Consider the following 7465-nt stretch of genomic DNA (forward strand, 5'->3'; position numbering starts at 1 on the left):
CCTTGGCCTCCCTAAGTGCTGAGATTACAGGCGTGAGTCACTGCACTCAGCTGGCATTGCATTTTAGACATTATCTAAGTGTAATCTTTGTTCACAGATGCATCAGAAAACACGGAGTTTGATTAGCCATCTGAATTAGAAACAGTAATAACAAAAATCACAACACTTTAGCATCCAAACAGTTAAGGGAGGAGAGCCGTTGTTGAATTCTCTCTTGAAACTCATCATGATGAGGCTGTACCAAGAGGGCGATGTAACTGTGGGTACCGGGGCCTGCAGAAAATCCCCCCTGGCTCCTTCTGAGCTGCCACTCAGGGCTTTATTTATCCCACCCGTATCTCTCCTTCAGAGTGACACAGTCAGCAAGTCACTGGACTGCGGACTGTGGCATCGTGGTCTTTTGTGCTGGTCTTCTCAGCAAGAACCTGATTTCTGGCTTTGCTCAGCATCCATCCTCCCGCCCCATCAGCTATGGCTGTGCAGTGAAGCTAATGGGGTTGAAGCTTCAGAATCCCTCATTTGCACGGGCTCCTTCCAAGGCCCTACAAGGACCCTTAGCCGTGTGTGTGTGTGTTTATATATAAAATTTCTATAAGTAAGAAACTGTAACTTTAGGGGATTAAGACCATTTGCATTCTGCTCCAACGCCACTTGTGTTAGGGGTCCTAGAAGTGGCTGTGAGCATTTTGGGGAATTGGCTAATGGCAAGTTGAGTTAGGGATACATTTAGTTGGACTTGGTAAAACACAGTCATCTGATTTGCAGATGTGTCTGTGCATAGTTGAAGTTATTGCTACTCATCCTGATGTAGGAATGGCTTCTAGGAAAACGCCCTCTCCCCGTGCCAACTCACTGGGCATCAGGACATGAAGGTGCAGGCCAAAATTTGCATCATGATATAAATGTGTGCTGTGGCTTCTGGCACCACAAGTATGTGTCTCATGAACATAAAACACAGTTTGGAGCCAGAAGCCAGTCTGGGGGAATATTCTTTCCAATTTTATAGCTTGTATGTATATCAAGAGAACTTGATAGAGGTTATACCAAATTTAACAACAACCTTAGATAGAATTTTAAATACAGGCCAGGCGCAGTGGTTCACACCTGTAATCCCAGCACTTTGGGAGGCTGAGGTGGGCAATTACCTGAGCTCAAGAGTTCGAGACCAGCTTGGCCAACATGGTGAAACGCCTATCTCTACTAAAAGTACAAAAAGTAGCCGGGTGTTGTGGCACACATATATTATCCCAGCTACTTGGGAGGCTAACGCAGGAGAATCACTGGAACCCAGGAGGTGGAGGGTGCAGTGAGCCGAGATCATACCACTGCACTCCAGCTTGGGCAATAGAGTGAGACTCGGTCTCAAAAAAAAAAAAAAAAAGAAAAAAAAAAGAAAGTTTTAAATGACATTACCAAACAAAACTTTCAAACTATGTATAAGTACATTCCAATCCACCATGCTAGAAGAAAAACTGAATGATTCTATTCTCTTTAGAGAAAATGAAATTATAAAATTGTTTTCTCTCAAAAGGTCACCTAAGAATACACAGCCAAAAAATACAAGGGGTAGGGGAGTACGATAGAAGTATAGCAAGTGGGCCAGGCGCAGTGGCTCATGCCTGTAATCCCAGCTACAGGAGGCTGAGGCTGGAGTATCTCTTGAACCTGGGAGGCAGAGGTTGCAGTGAGCCGAGATCGAGCCACTGCACTCCAGCCTGGGCAACAGAGTGAGACTCTGTCTCAAAAAAAAAAAAAGTATAGCAAGTGGTTAATAAAATATTATGTACTTTTTGGAGTTTTATGATTTTGTGTGATTTGTTAGCTTTTGATAATGTGATTTGCTGTACATTCTTTGCTCATTATGTGATAACTATTTATCTACATAACTTTGTATTCTTCTACTTAAAAAGGGCGCCCAGATTCTGTAAGCTTCAGGCCTCCCAAAACCTGGATCCACCTCTGCCCCCTGCAGCATGTGGTAAACTGTTGAAAACAGTATACACTAAATGTTTGTGAATCAAATGCTGCTCCCTCTGCCTCATTAAAAATCATTTCCACTGGGCCAGGCACAGTGGCTCACGGTAATCCCAGCACTTCGGGAGGCCGAGGCGGGCAGATCATCTGAGGTCAGGAGTCTGAGAGCAGCCTGGCCAAAATGGCAAAAACCCCGTCTCTACTAAAAATACAAAAATTAGCCAGGCGCGTGGTGGTGCACACCTGTAATCCTAGTTACTCGAGAGGCTGAGACAGGAGAATCACTTGAACCTGGGAGGCGGAGGTTGCAATGAACTGAGATCGTGCCACCGCACTCCAGCCTGGGCGACAAGAGCAAAACTTCATCTCAAAAAAAAAAAAAAAAATAGTTCTGCCAGATGAGGTGGCTCATGCCTGTAATCCTAGCACTTTAGGAGGCTGAGGTGGGTAGATCCCTTGAGCCCTGGGGCTCAAGACCAGGCTGGGCAACATGGCAAAACCCTGTCTCTACTGAAAATACAAAAAATTAGCTGGGCGTGGTGGCGCATGCCTGTAGTCCCAGCTACTCAAGAGGCTGAGGTGGGAGGATCGCCTGAGCCCAGGAGGTCAAGGCTGCAGTAAGCTATGATCACACCACTGCACTTCTCCTGCCTAGGCAACAGAGCAAGACCCCGTCTCAAAAACAAAAACAAACAAACAAAACTATCAGTTCTTATAGGTGAAAACAGGAATCCAGATGGTATGAGGCTCCACCAGATATTAGTGAGGACAGTGTGACCTACATGTGATTTTCTTTGTGGAAGGTTTAAAAACAGAAACATGAGCAACCTTGGTGAGAGACTTAGACCTATAACGAGGGCATCTGCTTTTCCTTACTCAAGCTACACCAGGATTGGGACAAACTAGAGTGATGTCATCTTGATTTTTTTTTTTTGTCACCCAGGCTGGAGTGCAATGGCATGGTCTCGGCTCACTGCAACCTCTGCCTCCCGAGTTCAAGCGATTGTCCCACCTCAGCCTCCTGAGTAGCTGGGACTACAGGCATGTGCCACCACTCTGGCTAATTTTTGTATTTTTAGTAGAAATGGGGTTTTACTATGTTGGCCAGGCTAGTCTCGAACTCCTGACCTCATGATCCGCCTGCCTCAGCCTCCCAAAGTGCTGGGATTACAGATGTGAGCCATCACACCCGGCCTGTCATCTTGAATTTTATTCACATATTTTGATCTTCATTTATTTGGAGTGAAGGCATATAAGTTATCAAAAATTAAAAATAATATTTTGAAATTTTAAACTGAGGTTCTTTTTCTTCAAAGTTATTGACTCTGCCCCCATTGGCTCAATGGCATTCATTACTTCAGGAGAAAGTGAAAACAGCGAGAACAAAGCAGCCAGGAGGTGCTGAGCGGATGGATAATTCACAACATCTGAAGCCACAGTCGCTTGAAAGAGCTAGTCATGTGAGAGAGAGGCAGTTTTGTTCTGAATTTCAAAATGGCTTAGTTTTAACCCATTCATGGCTGAGGTGGCAATTTTTTTAATTTGAAAAATCAGACCTTGGAAATGCCTTGAGCAGTAGGATATAAATAACTCCCACATGCTTAGCGTTCCAATAATGGAACGCTAGGCATAAATAAGCAAGATGATAGTAAAAGCTTGGGGGACAGAGCATAGCATTTATAGGTGTTACGATAAAGCAACTTGTCCAATCTGTGGCCAGGATGGCTTTGAATGCAGCCCAACACAAATTCATAAACTTTCTTAAAACATTATGAGACTTTTTGAATTTGTTTTGTTTTTTTTTTTTTTTAGCTCATTAGCTATCATTAGTGTTAGCATATTTTATATGTGGCCCAAGACGATTCTTCTTCCAATGTGGCCCAGGAAAGCCAAAAGATTGGACACCCTGCTCTAAAGGATGCAGCTCATGGCACAAGGTCATTTCTCCACCATAAAAGAAAGCAATACAAATTGCTGCCCAGGCATGGTGGCACACATCTGTATTGCCAGCTACTTAGGAGGCTGAGGCAGGAGGATTGCTTGAGCCCAGGAGATCGAGGCCAGCCTGAGCATAGCAAGACCCTATTCCTTAAACAAAAAAAATTTTTTGGCCGGGCGCAGTGGCTCATGCCTGTAATCCCAGCACTTTGGGAGGCCAAGGTAGGCGGATCACGAGGTCAGGAGATTGAGACCATCCTGTCTAACACAGTGAAACCCCGTCTTTACTAAAAATACAAAAAAATTAGCCGGGGCCGGGCACGGTGGCTCACGCCTGTAATCCCAGCACTTTGGGAGGCCGAGGTGGGAGGATCATGAGGTCAGGAGATCGAAACCATCCTGGCTAACATGGTAAAACCCCGTCTCTACTAAAAATACAAAAAACATTAGCCGGGCGTGGTAGCGGGCGCCTGTAGTCCCAGCTACTCAGAAGGCTGAGGCAGGAGAATGGCGTGAACCCGGGAGGCGGAGCTTGCAGTGAGCCGAGATCGGGCCACTGCACTCCAGCCTGGGCGACAGATTAAGACTCCGTCTCAAAAAAAAAAAAAAAAAAAAAAAATTAGCTGAGCATGGTGGCAGGCACCTGTAGTCCCAGCTACTCAGGAGGCTGAGGCAGGATAATGGCGTGAACCTGGGAGATGGAGGTTGCAGTGAGCCGAGATCGCGTCACTGCACTCCAGCCTGTGCGACGGAATGAGACTCTGTCTCGAAAAAAAAATTTTTTTAATAAGCATTAAAAAAATAGCTTTCCTGGCACTGCAAAAGCTTACTGGGGGAGGGGGGGTAAATAAAGGCTTTCCTGACTCAGCACCCAGGGAACTGGGGAGCAGAAATGGGGGAGGAGAGAAGAGTTGTAAGAGACACAGACAGAGGTGTGCTTGTTCCCAAGGGGGCGGTGGCTCTGCCTCCTTAGCCGACATTTCACTGGCAGGGGACAGAGAGTACAGGGGTAAGGGCAGAAGGGACTTGGCCCTTGCTTGCTCTAAAACCCTTGCTTCCAGCACCACAAGAACATGAGATGGGAGAGAAGCGGAGTGGAAAGGCAGGCAGGGCAGACCTGGACTGAAAATGGGCCTCCAAGAACCGCCCCACCTGAGTCTCCCCTACTTCCTTCCTGTGTGGGGAAATCAGGGGAAGAGCCCGTAGCGCCTGGTGAGGGTGAGGAAGGTGGCAGAGAATGAAGCCTTGGCCAGAGCAGCACTGCCACTGCAGTGACGGGGCCTGGCCGGCAGGGAACAGCCACCTCTCCTTTTGTTGCCTAAGAGCAGCTGACAAACTGGGTCAATAAGGCAACAGCGACCAAGACTGACACCCACCACCAAGGCAACAAGATGTCTCCAAGGCCAAGGGGGGCCGGAGAACAGGAAGCATGGGACAGACCTGGGGCTCATCCAGAGGAGGAGATGAGGGAGCGTGGCCCTGATGGAATTAAAATCCTGGACTGACTGAGGAATTACCCTAAAGAAGCTTTGAAACCAGAAGGGTGTCAGTTATCCTAAAGTGCCAAGATGAAGAGTTTTCCACTACTTCATAAGTAAATTGAGTACAGTTATAGAGAAATAATGTTTCATTTTTGCAGCTCTGAGATGTCACTGTAAACTTGAAACCCACTACACATTAGAAATCCCTGCCCTCAGGCCGGGTGCGGTGGCTCATGCCTGTAATACCAACACTTTGGGAGGCCAAAGTGGGCAGATCACGAGGTCAAGAGATCAAGACCATCCTGGCCAACATGGTGAAACCCCCGTCTCTATTAAAAATACAAAAATTAGCTGGGCGTGGTGGTGGGCACCTATAGTCCCAGCTACTCAGGAGGCTAAGGCAGGAGAATCACTTGAACCCGGGAGGTGGAGGTTGCAGTGAGCCGAGATCATGCCACTGCACTCCGGCCTGGGTGACAAAGTGAGACTCTGTCTCGAAAAAAAAGAGAAATCCCTGCCTCCCTTTTATGTTCCCAAAATGTTCCCACCACAGAGGCAGCCTTGTACACTGACAATTTGCCTACATTTGGTGGGGTGTGATTGCAAGACTAGGACCAGACAGCAGTCAGCACTACTTTGAGCTTCCAGAAATCTAATCTGGGGAAGTATTCAGGCAAGAGATACATTGATCTCTTATAGAGGACACAAAGACATGAACATTGATAGCCCTGTTGTCATCTTAAAAATCATAATTAGGCCAGGTGTGGTGTCTCACACCTTTAATCCCAACACTTTGGGAGGCTGAGGTGGGCGGATCACCTGAGGTCAGGAGTTTGAGACTAGCCTGGCCAACGTGATGAAACCCCTTCTCTACTAAAAATACAAAAATTAGGCAAGCGTGGTGGCAGGTGCCTGTAGTCCCAGCTACTCAGGAGGCTGAGGCAGGAGAATCACTTGAACCCGGGAGATGGAGGTTGCAGTGAGCTGAGATCATGCCATTGCACTCCAGCCTGGGAGACAGAGCAAGACTCCATCTCAAAATGAAAATCATAATTACTTTCATGATGTGTACTCTAAGGCAATCTGATAAGTAGTAGGGTATCTGTTCTTTCCCTCATTTCTCTCCCACCCTTACTCTGACTGGTATCTTGGAAGCAGAAAATTCTAATGCAATATTTGCTATGAGTGTTCTCTTTAAATGTCATCCACAATGATTAGGAAGCCCTCACAGACACCAGCCCTGTTTAGCTGGGTGCAGCCGACCAGGTGTTCAACCAGTTTGACTACTCCGCCTCCCTTCGTTAGGCCTCTGAATTATTTATCTCCTGGTATGCGAGTGAGAGACTCAGACTGTGGCTCTCCACATGCCCTGGAGCTAAACGTCCTTGTTTGTTTTCTCTGGAGTAATTTCACTTATTCCCCTCTCCCTTCTCTACAAGGAAGCTGTGGTTCACAGGTATCCATGACTATAATGATTCATGAGGAATCGAAATAAAAGCATTACAAACCCTCTAGATAAAATGAGGACATTCTTAAAGTTCTATTATAAATTGAGTGTAGCCCAAGAATTCAACGGAGAATGAATAAGAGATTACCGGTTGTCTGGTTAGAGATTAGTGGTTGCCCCCAGGGAATAGCTTGTTGGCTTGTGTGGGCGGCCAGAAAACACGGCAGCCTCAGCTCTCTTTGGAGTCCTTCCTTCAGAGAGGAATTGACTTCCTAGCAATTTATTTCCCTGTGATTGTGGCCCATGCTCACAGAGGCCAAAACAAACAGGCCCAGGAAGGTTCTTACCGTGGCCAGTGGAGAGCCCGGCCTGGCAGCACCCCTCAGTCTTCGCAGCTGCCTTGTGTGCATCCCAAGCAATCTTTGTCAGCATCCCCATGGCCACAAAACTTCCTTTTTAAAAAAAAAAAACTAAAAATGTAGTTTAAATGTTCACATGCACATCACAGCTAACTTATATTACCTTTAAAAATGCTTTTAAATTTTTTAGACTTTATTTAGTGTAAAATTAAGTTTAGCCCAATGCTGCCTCCTTATAGTTTACATTCTGCCTAAAGCTGTGCTCA

Source organism: Pan troglodytes, chromosome 3 (assembly GCF_028858775.2).
Source record: "Pan troglodytes isolate AG18354 chromosome 3, NHGRI_mPanTro3-v2.0_pri, whole genome shotgun sequence".
NCBI lineage: Eukaryota > Metazoa > Chordata > Mammalia > Primates > Hominidae > Pan > Pan troglodytes.